Genomic DNA, 14,347 nt, shown 5'->3' on the forward strand with positions numbered 1-14,347 from the left:
TAACATTTTATATCAAAATTTATTTAAAATAGAAATATATAATTAAATAGTAATTAATCATTAAAATTAATAAAATAACTTAGATTTCACCATTTACTATGTGTGTATGTATATTTAGTTCTATGTAATTTTTCCTGTGAACACCACTCAGATTCAATACAGGAGTCCATCATAGGGATCTCTTCTAGTTTTTTTAGTACAGACAGGATCTCACTATGTTGCCCCAGCTGGTCTTGAACTCCTGGGCTCAAACAATCCTCTCCCCTCCGTCTCCCACAGTGTTGGGATTATGGGCTTTTGCCACCTCACCTGGCCACAACATTTTAACAGAAAAAAGATAAGTCCATACTATGTGTCCATTAAAATGTTTTAAAAATAATTGGCACATAATTGTACACATTTATGGGGTACAGAAAAATGAGGTAGAATGGAATGTGCTAGCAAAGAAAGATGTCCACACATTCCTGAGTGAAGAAAGGAAGCTGGAAAAGGATAGGTGTGGTCACATGTTAGGCCCCATTTGTGGGATATGAACCAAGTGTGTAGAATACACTCCTATATCGTTCACCAGGGCTGCTGTACAAAGCACCACCAACTAGATGGCATGAACAGAAACGAGGTGTCTCACAGGCCTGGAGGCCGAAAGTCTGAAATCCAGGCTCCAGCAGAGTTAGCTGGTTCTGAGTACCGGGAAGGAGACTATTCTTGGTCTCTCCCCTGGCTTCTGTGGTTTGCTGCTCATTTTTGGCACTTCTTGTCTTGCAGAGACATCACTGCAATATCTTCCCCCATGGTCACATGGCATTCTCTCTCTCTCTCTCTCTGTGTGTGTGTGTGTGTGTGCATGTATGTGTCCACATTCCCCTTTTTGTAAGGACACCAGTCACACTGGATTAGGGCCCACCTACTCCAGCATGACCTCATTGTAACTTAATGAATTACATCTGCAACAGCCCTATTTCCAAATAAAGTCACATTCTGAGATACTTGGGTTTAGGACTTCAACATATAAATTTGGGAAGGACATAGCTGAATCCATAGTAATCCCTAAGAAGCAAGACTGATTAAGTCATTTGTTGAGTCAGAGTTGCTATGACCAGCTGCAGGAGGATAGCGGACAGCAAGACAAGGAAGAAAAAAGAGACATTCTATTTTATCTTATTGAATAATCAAATCATATTTGGACAAATAATATATTATTAGATGTATAAGATAGATGGAGACGGAGAAAGAGGGCAATAGCAAGAGAGAACGATGTGCTATTATATTTTACTGAAGAAGGAATTAAGAAAGGAAAGTGATTACTGCTGAGAAGAGAGAAGATCCACTGTCCCGAGAAGGCCTGAGTCCTCTCATGATTGTTCTAAACCTCAACTCGTTCATGAAAATAAACATTTCACAAAGAGAATACCATGAAGCGCCCACTATGTGCCATGCTGTGTAACAACCACCAGGACTGCAAGGATGCACACAGTCAGTGCTACTTCAGGTGTGGTCTGCAGACCGCTTGTGACTGCTTGTTAGGAAAGATGCTCTCAGGGAAGGAAGCAAAGCAGCAGTGTGTTCCTTCGCTCTACGTTCTGAGAAGTTCCTTATCTTGCTGCAGACAAGCAACGAACAGTGGTGGATATGCTGCCTCAGCCGTGCTAAACAGGGCTATGTCTCTGCCCTCTGGAGCCATGTTGAGCGGAGGAGACACATGTATTACGACAAAACATCACCCTCCCCAGCCACATTCAAGTGTTAAGTCTGAAATTTTCCCTTCACACCCTCTGTTGCCCCTCTAGGAGTCAAGAAGCCCATCCCTGTTTTAGAAAGACACAGATGCGCTCTGGGCCGTTGCCTGGGAAGGGGTGTCTACCAGGGCAGTTCTGAGAAGGCTCAGCATCATATCTAAACACAGGAAAGGAATTCCCTGTCGTAAAGTTCAGGATGACAACTGTGGGCAGCAAGCCAAGGAAAAAGGGCAGAACGCAGAGCAGCATCGGAGGCTCCAGCCAATTCCGGCCTGTCTGCAGGCACTGCCTGCCTCCGCGGCTTTCAGGTGTCGCCCCCAGGAGCTACATAGGGTGATGCTAGGCAGGCTTTCAGTGCCAGCTGTGGTCTCCTCAACAGCCCACAGGCCAGAGGCCCCGCCCAGGCCACCTCCTCCAGTCCCCCTGCTGTGGGGTGGTCTTGGGTGGTCTCGCTCTCCCTCCCACTGCATTTCCATCTCTGCTGTAATATACCACCTCAGCCCTTCCTTTTTGATTCCCAAGGGCTCTGGAAGTCAGAGAACTGTTAATACTACCCAGAGAGGGCTGGGTGCAGTGACTCATGCCTGTAATCCCAGCACTTTGGGAGGCCGAGGCGGGTAGATCACGAGGTCAGGAGATCGAGACCATCCTGGCTAACACGGTGAAACCTCGTTTCTACTAAAAATACAAAAAATTAGCCGGGCATGGAGGTGGGCGCCTGTAGTCCCAGCTACGAGGCAGGCTGAGACAGGAGAATGGTGTGAACCCGGGAGGCGGAGCTTGCAGTGAGCCAAGATCTCCTACTGCACTCCAGCCTGGGTGACAGAGCGAGACTCCATTTAAAAAATAATAAATAATAAAGAATAATAAGAATCTACCCAGAGAGAGGCAGTCGAGAGGCCATCCTTGACTGGGCTGTGAAAGGACAGTAGGAGCTTGCCACTCAGAAACAAGGAGGCGCAGCAAAGAGAGTGGTGGAAGCAAAGCATCAGATCACCAAGTATTTTCGCAAGAGTTTCAGTGTGTCTGGAATTTAGGTGTGGTGAGGAATAAGCACGGATGGAGGCAGTGGGCCAGGTAAAAGAGGCTCTTGTCTGAGTTATGTCAGTGTGTTAGTTCTGTATCCCAGATGTAGTGAGGCGTTACATGATTCTACCAACTTCCCTTGCTCTTCAGCTACCCAAACATAATTTTACACCTATTATCTGACAAGTTCTAGATCCTAAATGCTTTCCCCCATCTGGCTGCAGATAATCTAGACATGAAACATGTTTGCTTCATTAGGGGCAGTTAGAATAAAGAGAAATGCCTTCCATACTGCAAAGGCAACTTTGATGCAAATTTGAGCATGGGTGCCATGGCTCATGCCTGTAATCCCAACACTCTGGGAGGCTGAGGCAGGAGGATCACTTGAGGCCAGGAATTCAGAACCAGCCTGGGCAACAGAGGGAGAACCTGTATCTACAAAAAAATTTTAAAAACAAAGAGACTAGCTAGGCATGGTGGCACACATCTGTAGTCCAGCTTCTTAGGCTGAGGCAGGAGAATTGCCTGAGCCCAGGAGTTGCAGGCTGCAGTGAGCTATGATTATTCCACTGCACTCCAGCCTGGGAAACAGAGCAAGAGTCTGTCTCTATAAGAAAAAAGTAACTTCGAGTAAAAGTAATACACATATATTATATACTTCAGCTACTCATGTAGAAAACTGAATATTTCATGTTCTTTTTCTTTTGTCCGTAGTTACGATCTTCTGGCTTGGTTGAAACTTTAACTTTTTTTTTGAAATAAAACTTGGGTTACAAAGGATTATAAATCATTCTACTATAAAGATGCATGCACACATATGTTTACTGCAACACTATTTACAATAGCAAAGACATGGAACCAACCCAAATGCCCATCAATGATAGACTGGATAAAGAAAATGTGGCACATATACACCATGGAATACTATGCAGTCACAAAAACGAATGAGTTCATGTCCTTTGCAGGAACATGGATAAAGCTGGAAACCATCATTCTCAGCAAACTAACACAGGAACAGAAAACCAAACACCACATGTTCTCACTCATGAATGGGAGTTGAACAATGAGAATACATGGACACAGGGAGGGATCATCATACACCTGGCCCTGTTGTGGGGTGGGGGTCAAGGGGAGGGAGGGTATTAGGATGAATACCTAATGCATGCAGGGCTTAAAACCTAGATGATGGGTTGATAGGTGCAGCAAACCACTATGGCACATGTTCATCTATGTAACAAACCTGCACATTCTGCACATGTATCCCAGAACGTAAAAAAAAAAAAAAAAAGAACCTTAGGTTATATTTTCCAGTGGAATTGAAAGGGCTTTTTTTGTTTTTTGTTTGTTTGTTTGTTTTTTGAGACAGAGTCTTGCTCAGTCACCCAGGCTGGAGTGCAATGGTGCGATCTCGGCTCACTGCAACCTCTACCTCCTGGGTTCAAGCAATTCTCTTGCCTCAGTTTCTCGAGTAGCTGAGATTACAGGCAGAATTGACAGTTTCAGTTAAAAAAAAAGTGAAAGTTTAGATGTAGCATTTTTATTATTAGAATGATGACTCTGGTAAGTGCAATAATTAATAAGCTCCAAGGAAATGAGAGGGCTGCAGAAGACAAAAATATAAAAAACATAGGTACAGACTGGAGTAAATCATGCATTTTTAAAGTGTTTCTTTTATTAACATTACACATCTATTTCTCAGCTGTGTCTGCCAAATGCATTTAGGTCCCAGCATCCAGGGACTCTGCTGGCATGGCGGAAGGTAGTGTAGCAGCACCGCCAGCAGAAGACCTTTCCATGGCTCTGCTTTGCTCAAAATGAACTTTTTGAAAACCAAGCTACTTAAAAATCTGTTTCCTTACTTTATATTTGTTGAAGTGTTTTTTTGTTTGTTCTAAAAGTTGGACAACATGTTGTAAAATATAACCAGTGTATGATGATGCTTGTAAATCATTAAAGTACAAATTTAAAAAGAAAATGAAACTCTTGGCAATCTACTTTCATTTCTTGCCATATGATGGAGTCACTGATATCAGACTAACCTTTCCACCATCAAAAACTATAAATATGGGCAAAATAGATGAGGCACTTTGTTTCTTTGAGACAGGGTTTCACTCTGTAACTCGGGCTGGAGTTCAGTGGTTACGATCACAGCTCACTGCAGCCTTGACCTGCGGGGCTCAAGTGATCCTCCCACTTCAGCTTTCAGAGTAGCTGGGACTACAGGTATGTGCTGCATACCCACCTAATTTATTTATTTACTTTATAGAGACGAGTTCTCACTATGCTGTCCAGGCTGGTTTCCTGGCCTCAAGCAGTCCTCCTGTCTCAGCCTCCCAAAGTGCTGGGATTACAGGCATGAGCCATGGTGACTAGCCAAGGCAATTGTTTCTGAGCACTGGGCAACAACAAGATTGAACTGTGATCCCTGAAAGAGGAGGAAAGTATAGGGTGGGCACCAAAATTGCCTCTGTTTGCCATCTGAGGGCATTTTCCAAACTGCAGCTGGAGATGAGAGGAAGTGGAATCCACCCAGAGCATGATCTATGGTCTCACTGCATGAGACCTTGGTTGGACTATACGCCCGGCTAGCTCAGTCGGTAGAGCATGAGACCTTGGTTGGAGCTCAGAGTGGCTTAGGCAGCTGCAATTTGCAGGACAGGGTATCAGAAAGAATGGGGAACTGCGCAGAGGAGTTTAAAAGTCTGCACAGTGTCCACTTAAGTGGCTAGATGCTAAGCTATGCTTATGTGTAGGTCAATTGCAAGACCTGGCAGTGAGCAGTTGCTAGATTGAACGGAAATTCCAGAGACTGTGTAGTGCTTGGAGCGCTGGGAGACACAGGAGTTCTGCCTTGCCAGAAACAGAATGTTGAACACTCTGAGTATTCACGTGAGACCAGAGCAAGGCCATGCCTGCGCGACAGGATTACCTCAGTCAAAGAGTAAAGGCTACTCGCCAGGGGCGATGGCTCATGCCTGTAATCCCAGCACTTTGGGAGGCCAAGGCAGGGGGATCACCTGAGGTCAGGAGTTCGAGACCAGCCTGGCCAACATGATGAAACCCTGTCTCTACTGAAAATATAAAAATTAGCCAGGCATAGTGGCACGTACCTGTAATCCCAGCTACTGGGAGGCTGAAGCAGGAGAATCACTTGAACCTGGGAGGCAGAGGTTGCAGTGAGTCAAGATCACGCCACTGCAATCCAACCTGGGCAACAGAGTGAGACTCCACCTCAAAAAAAAAAAAAAAGAAAGAAAGAAAGAAAGAAAGAGTAAGGGCTACTTTAGACCCACAATATCAATATCAAAGTCCAGAAGCAAGCCTCAGCTGGATCAAGCTGAACCACCGGTACATTAACTGACTGCCAGAATAAAACACACAGATCTAAAAGAAGACCAAAAAGAAAAAGACTCTCAGCAACCTAGCATATACAATGGTCATAATAAATTTTAATATAGGGGACATCAGTGGAAAAAGTAGAAACTGTAAAAAGAACTAAATGGATATTCTAGAGCAGTAAAATGTATGAAATGAAGATTTCACTGGATGGACCTAACAGTAGACTGAAGATGATCAAAGCATACTCTGCTTACATTCATATAGATAAATGCAAATTATGCAATCTTAATATTAGGGAGAAAAAGTATGCAGAGATTCATTGATCTGTAGGACAATATTCAATAGTCTAACATATGGAGAGATGGAGTCTTAAGAGGAGAACAGAAAGAGAATGAGTCAGAAATATGTTTTGAGAAAATAATGGCCAAATATTTCCCAAATTTGGTTAAAATATAAGCTTCTATAAGCCTCCAAGAAGCTCAGAAAACTTCAGGCAGGATAAATAAAACACAACTAGGCCCAGTACAGTCAAATTGCAAAAAATCAAAAGAGGAGAAAATCTTTAAAGTAGCCAGAGAAAACCAGACATGTTACATAGAGAGGAATGATACAGAAACTCAGCTGCTTCTCATCAAAACCCATCAACCCATAATTCTATATCCAGGAAGAAATATCTGTCAAAAATCAATGTGAAATAGGACAGTTTAAGATAAACAAAGCTGAGAGAATTCACCACCAGCTGACCTGAATTAGAGGAGAAGCTAAAAGTTCTTCAGGTGAAAAGAAGTGGAGAAAACTGGATACTGTAAATATAAAACAAAAAAGATACTGTATTATATTTAATTTCTTAATGTCTTTGAAAAGCAAACAATTGTTCAAGCAAAAATTATACTAATCTATTGTGAGGTTTCTAACTTATTCAAATTTAAAATATATGGCACTGATAGCAAAAAAGTGGAGGTTGAATGAAATTACACTCTCACTACAACACTACAACGTACAGTTATTAAAACAATAACAAGTCAACATAGTGGAGACTTCTAATACATTCAACAAATTAGATGTTATGGGATATTTCTTTGAAAAACAGAGTTTACCAAAACCAGTGCAAGATGAAGAGAAAATTTGAATAGCTCTGTATCAGTTAAAGATATTAAATTCAAAAAATCTAAGACCTAGGCCAGGTGCAGTAGCTCATGCCTGTAATTCCAGCACTTTGGGAGGTCAAGGCTGTAGGATCACTTCAGCCCAGGATTTCAAGATTAGCATGGGAAACATAGTGAGATCTCATCTCTCTTAAAAAAAAAAAAATTAGCTGGGCATGGTGGTGAACACTTTTAGTCCCAGCTTCCTGGGAGGCTGAGGCAGGAGGACTGCTTGAGCCTGGGAGGTTGAGGTTGCAGTGAGCCATGATTGTGTCACTGCACTCCAGCCTGGGCAACAGACCAAATGTCCATCTCAAATTTAAAATGAATAAAAATAGAAATAAAAACAAAATCAAAGTCATTCCCCTAAAGGAAACTCCAGGCCCAGGTGGTACAACTACACACACATTAGAATGGCTCAGGTGAAAAGGAATGATACCACCAAATATTGGCAAAGAATGTGAAGCAGCTGGAAGTCTCATGCATTGCAGGTGGAAGTGTAAAGCTAGTACTGAGGTGGGAGGCCGGACTTGACTCCAGAGGCGGGGCTCAGACTCAAGACCAGATTGAAGACTAGCCGAGAACAGGCAACAGGCAAAACCACCTCTCCAAAAGACATGCCCACCAGTGCCATGTCAGTTTACCATTGCTATGGCAACACCCAGATGTTACCACCACTTTCCATGACAATGACCTGACAACCCAGAAGTTACCATCCTTTCTAGAAATTTCTGCATAATCCACCCCTTGATTTGACTGTGATTAAAAGTGGGTATAGAATGACTGCAGAACCCCCCTGAGCTGTTACTCTGGGCACACTGCCTGTGGTTAGCCCTGCTTCACAAGGAGCAGTATCCCTGCTGCTGCTGTGCACTGTGCTGCCATCAAAGTTGCTGTTTAACACTGCCGGTTCACCCTTGAATTCTTTCCTGGGTGAAGCCAAGAACCCTCCCAGGCTAAGCCCCAATTTGGGGGCTCGCCTGTCCGGCATCAGCACAACCACTCTGGAACTGTGTGTGGTAGTTTCTTTCTTTTTTTTTTTTTTTTTGAGACGGAGTCTCGCTCAGTCGCCCAGGCTGGAGTGCAGTGGCGCGATCCCAGCTCACTGCAAGCTCCGCCTCCCGGGTTCACACCATTCTCCTGCCTCAGCCTCCCAAGTAGCTGGGACTACAAGCGCTCGCTGCCACGCCCGGCTAATTTTTTTGCATTTTTAGTAGAGACGGGGTTTCACCGTGTTAGCCAGGATGGTCTCGATCTCCTGACCTTGTGATCTGCCCGTCTTGGCCTCCCAAAGTGCTGGGATTACAGGCTTGAGCCACCATGCCTGGCCGGTAGTTTCTGTTTTAATGAAATATATTTATCTGTGATCAGCAATTCTAGTCCTAGTCATGTACTCTAGATAAATGAAAATGTATGTACATAAAAGGGTTGTTTATTGCAGCTTTATTCAAAATAGCCAAAAACTAGAAACCACTGCAATGTCTATTGACAAGTGAACAGATAAACAAAATGTGTTATTTCCATATGATAGACTATTATTCAATAATATTAAGGATACATTCAAGAACATAGATGAATCACAATGCATTAAGCTGAGTGAAAGAAGCCAGAAATAAAAGACTCTGTAATGTTTGATTCTATTTAGTTGAAGTTCATGGATAGGCAAAACTAACGTAGCTTGGAAAACAGCCTATAATGGTTGCCTCTGGTATTGAGGGGTGGAAGATCATTGGAAAGGGACCTAAGGAAACTTTGTGAGGTTCTGTAATACTCTGTTAGCTGAATAGCATGCCAGTTACCTGGGTTTTTGCATTTCTTTTTACTTTTGTGGTTACCTTTAAGAAGGAAAGGTATCAGCGGCTGGGGAAAGCATAAGGGATTTTCTGTAGTGTTGGCAATGCTCTACTTCTTGGCATGACTGTATTTACTTTGTGGTAATCCTTTAACTGCACATTATGATGTGTGCACTTTCTGGAATGCGCAGTATGCTTTTATAATAAGTCAAAAATCAGAAGCCCTTTGGACGACTTACTGTCCATATATGCTATCCTCCCACGGTGTAGTTACACGTGGCATCTGCACGGTCAGGCTCAGACACTCTTTAGCCACCCCTGAAACCTGTCTTCCATGCTTGATCAAATACTTCCTAATCCTGAGAGCTGTCATGGTTCACTTGAATTCTCTGGCACGGTAGGAATCATTGTGCCTTTCCCAGAAGGAAACTGACCTAATTGGCTTAATTAAGCCAAGAATCTCTTATTCAACTGTCTTTTCTTTGGATAACATGGTATTATTTAATTATGGACTATCACAGGGAAATTGCTGACTTATTCTAGCTCCATTAAGTGGACACACTAAGATGAACCAAAATACATACAAAAAGCTCACAACCACCCCCCATGCCTGCCTCTGCCGCCTGCACTCACTCAGTCTCTGTGGTCCTTGCACCTCCCCTTCCCAATTTGGCTCTGCTTCTTGGTTTGGCTTTAACAGCCTGCGTAGTGCATGCCTCTGTAGCTCCCAGGTCCTGACCTGAGAGAGTGTGCATCTGGCCGAGCACTTTCAGAGGGAGCAGGAGGAGCCTGCCCTGCCGTCTCTTGGCCCCTTATCGGGAGACGCCCTTTGGCTGTGATGGATATCCTTACTCTAATGTGGTTGCTGTACACAGCATATTGGATTCCACCTTATAATAATCTGTAGATCTGCGAGTCTGAGCAGTTGATGCCTAACTGCCACTGTCACTGCATTAGGCTGTCTACTTTCTCAAAGACCTTTCCTAATGCACTGACAGTCAAGTCAGTCTGTTTTTATTTTATTTTGTTATTATTTTTTAGAGACAGGGTCTCTCTCACCCCAGCCAGAGTGCAGTGGCATGACCATGGCTCACTCAAGCCTCAAACTCCTGGGCTCAAGCAATCCTTCTGCCTCCCCTCCTGAGTAGCTGGGACCACAAGCACATACCACCAGGCTGAACTAATTTTTAAGTTTTTTCGTAGAGACAGGGTCTTATTATGTTGTCCAGGCTGGTCTCAAACTCCTGGTCTCAAGCAATTCTCCTGCCTCAGCCTCCCAAAGTGCTGAGACTACTGGCATGTACCTTTTTGACACTTCTCCAGTTGTGTTTGGCAGCTTCCTTCTTCCTGACTGACTTATCTTCAGAACCTTCATCACCATCTGGTGTTATGGTCTATGTGTTGATACCATTTCTACATCACCCCAGCCTATTTGAATATGAGGTCCATGAGAGGGAAAGGATAGAAACTGTGTTGACTTTGTCCACCCCTGTAGCTCCAGAGCCTGCAACAATGCCTGGCGCATAAATTACCCATAAATATTTGAAAAATGAATACATGAGACAATTGGGAAAAGAGAATGAGAAACTGATAAACATTTGGTGTGCACACATAATAATGATAATAATGACGATAATAATAATAGTAATAATACAGATGCTCCTCAGCTTACGATGCGATTATGTCACAATGAACCGGGGGTCAATGGAGAATATCTTACGTAGAAAGTGCATGGGATGCATCTGACTTGCTGAATATCCTAGCTCAGCCTAACCCACCTCACCCATGTTCAGAGTGCGTACATTCACCTGCAGTTGGGCAAAGTCATCTCACACAAAGCTTATCTTACAATCAAGTGTTGAATTATCTCAGATAATTTATTGAATATGGTTGAAAGTGAAAAACAGAACAGTTGTGTGTGTTCTCCAGCTACTACTTCTTTTCTTTTTTTTTTTTTTGTGAGACAGGGTCTTGCTCTGTGGCAGCCTTGACCTCCGAGACTCAAGCTATCTTCCTACCTCAGTCTCCCAAGCAGCTGAGACCACAGGTGCCCGCCGCCACCATGCTTGGCTAATTTTTATATTTTTGGTAGAAATGAGGTTTCATCATGTTGCCCAGGCTGATCTCGAACTCCTGGCCTCAAGGGATCCACCCCCCCTTGCCCTCCCAGACTTGTGGGATTACAGACATGAACCACTATGACTGGCCTCAAAGTACTGTTGCTATTGAGTGTGTATTGCTTTCACACCACAGTACGTTTGAAAAGTCTAAGTTAAACCATTGTACGTCAGGAACTGTTAGTGTAAAAAAGGTATATGATTTTGAGAAAAAGGGAGGCAGAGGAGTTGGGAAGAGAGGTTATAGGACTGATGAAAGATAGCGAAACCAATGCAGATGTAACAAAACACTGAATCAAAGGGAACAAAGACTGTGGTGGGCAGAAGCCAGGAAGGGACTGGGCCAAGTGAGAGGAAAGGCAAAGGGAGTTCCCTCAGCTCCTCCTCCCGCAGTCAGGCCTGTGGGTGCAGGGCAGGATGCTAGGCCCCCTGCCATTCAGAATGCTCTGTGTTGGTCTTCTCCTTTCCTCCTTCCCTGGACTCTGGCGTCTTTGTCAAGTCTGGGATGAAGCGGGTGAGAGGAATGCCTTTTCCTCATGAGCTTTCCTGAGGCCTCTCTTTCTCCACAAAAGTCTATTTTGGGATGCAAAGGCTGAGAACTCCAACACTAGGTCTCCCCTCCTCTCCCAGCCAACATTCGAGAGCTGGTAAGACAAGACCTCAAGTAGCTGCTGAAATGAAATAAGGCCATGGGGAAAGACGGAACGATAAACATGTCGGTTCAGATCAACATGCTGTCTCACCACTTGGGTGTTTGTTCGGAAATGAATGTGTTTGTTCTTCTCTGTCAATCAGGAGCAGCAGGGAACATGGAGGGGTGGAGGGATGGTCAGTGGGTTTGTTTTGAAGAAAAAGGCCAGTGAGAGGGGAAGTTCAAGGCCTCTAGTCAAGTCACCCATGCATGCTTTCTCCCAGGCCCTCATCTCTGTGCCCTTCCCACACAGTCTTGCCCAACTTCCCCATTCTTTGCCAGCAGATCTGGGTGCTTATGCCTGGCTTGGGGAAGTGTCTGCCTGGGAGGGGAAAGGGTGTGGGGACTTCACTTGTATGCACAGTACAGCAGATTCCACAGAGCCTCTGGAGCCCAGGGTTTTTATCATTATGTTTGTTGACTTATGTAAAAAATGTACTTTGTTGCTTTTTTACTTGCTTAATTGTTACTTGCAGCCATTTTTCCAAATGGCTGTTGTTCTTGAATGTTAGCTGTGCTCACACTTTCCTCATTATTGGTTCCTTAGTGAGCTTTCCTTTTCTTTATCCCTTCCTCCCTCCCTCTCTCCCTTCCTCTCTCCCTCCCTCCTTCCTTCCTTTCCTCCCTCCTTCCCTCCTTTCCTTCATCTTTTAAACAAGATCTTGCTCTGTTGCCCAGGTTGGAATGCAGCAGTAAGTGATCTTGGCTCACTACCGCCTCAACCTCCTGGGCTTAAGAGGTCTTCCTACCTCAGCCTCCTGAATGGCTGAGACCACAAACACCACCATGCTCAGCTATTTTTTTTTTCTAGAAAGAGGGTCTTGTTCTCTTGTCCAGGCTGGTCTCAAACTCCTGGTCTCAAGCAATTCTCCTGCCTTGGCCTCCCAAATTCTCCTGCTTTGGCCTCCCTTCTGGGATTACAGACATGAACCACCGCACCTAGCCTGTCCACTACATTTTTTGTTTTTAAAATATTTATCCTTTCTTTTTTTTGGCCTTGATGTATATATAACTGTTATTTTCTAGATTTGATCTGAGATGGAATCATGGCTCTTCTTTGTATTTTGGAATGAAAGAGAGGTGTGAGCCAGGGTAAGATTCTGCAGTAAGAACATTACTGGGCTGAGGCAAGGATGTGAGACCCAGTCCAGTTGCTACTCTGAAACCTGTCCTTGAGGTTGCTGAGGAGTCTGGTGCCATGATTCCACGGAGGGTGGTGTTTACACCTTGGGAGTCCACACGGCTAAACTACAAAAGAAGCATGTGACCCTGGTCTTTGCTTATCATGTGACAGCAGAAGTACAACATGGAGAATCTTTCTTTGCAGGCGGTAGCTCTGTTGCATTCTCTAGCAAAGTGTTTTCAAAACCTTCTTGACCGGTGACATACTGATAAGCATTTAGATCATACAAGTGGTTTTCTATTACAAACAATATGACCCCAAACACAGATTACACGTATACCTTTGTGCACTGACTGAATTGATATAGGCTAGATTCCTAGAACTGGTGTCTCCACCAAAGGAAACATGCATTTGAATTTGAATAGATGAAGTCCTTCCAAAATGCTGTGCCACTGCATGGAGTTTGTATCTGCCACCGTATGGAGTGAGCTATTTCCCTACATCCAAACCAATAAGATAATATCCCTTTGTCTCTTTTGCTCATCTGATGGGGAAAACTGGTACTTCATGGTTCCTAAATAATTTTGAACAGTAGGGGATTTTGACTTTGAACCTTCCTTCCTTTCCAGAGTTTTCATAATGACAACATGGAAAGTAGACTAAAGGGAAGATATTGAGGGTGGGATGTACATCAGAGAGGGCAAAGGAAGAAACTCATTATCCAAGTAGGAGGAAAAGAGGGCAGGATTTAGCATGTAAGGGAAGATGTAAGAAACTTGTAGGGAGCCATCTCCTTGCCAGTGCATTCTCTCCATGCCCATTATGACTTTTTGCAAGATTTTTGTTGTTGTTGTTGTTTGTTTGTTTTTAGAGATAGGGTCTCTCTCTGATACCCAGGCTGGAGTGCAGAGGCCTGATCCTAGCTCATCAGTCTTGAACTCCTGGGCTCAAGCAAACTCCTGCCTCAGTCTTCCGAGTAGCTGGGACTACATGGACATGCCACCATGGCTTGATAATTTAAAACAATTTGGTTTTTGTTTGTTTGTTTGTTTTTTAGAGACAGAGTCTCACTACGTGGCTTAGGCTGGTCTCAAACTCCTGGTCTCAAGTGACCCCCAGCCTCAGCCTCCGGAGTAGCTGGGTCTATAGGTGCAAGCCATCATGCTCGGCTTACCTTTTGCAAATATGCGTACAGATGCCCTCCTGAGACAGCTGCAGAGTGGAATGCACAGGAAGGAAGACCTAAGGCTTGATCTCTTCCGAGGCATCCAGCCTCTGAGAGATTCACATCAACCACTAAGGTCACCTGCTGCCCCTACAGGCCTGTGGAACTAAGTGTGAAGAACTTTTGATCTTGGGTGGAAATAAGGCAGAATT

Source organism: Colobus angolensis, unplaced genomic scaffold (assembly GCF_000951035.1).
Source record: "Colobus angolensis palliatus isolate OR3802 unplaced genomic scaffold, Cang.pa_1.0 Scaffold211, whole genome shotgun sequence".
Classification (NCBI taxonomy): domain Eukaryota; kingdom Metazoa; phylum Chordata; class Mammalia; order Primates; family Cercopithecidae; genus Colobus; species Colobus angolensis.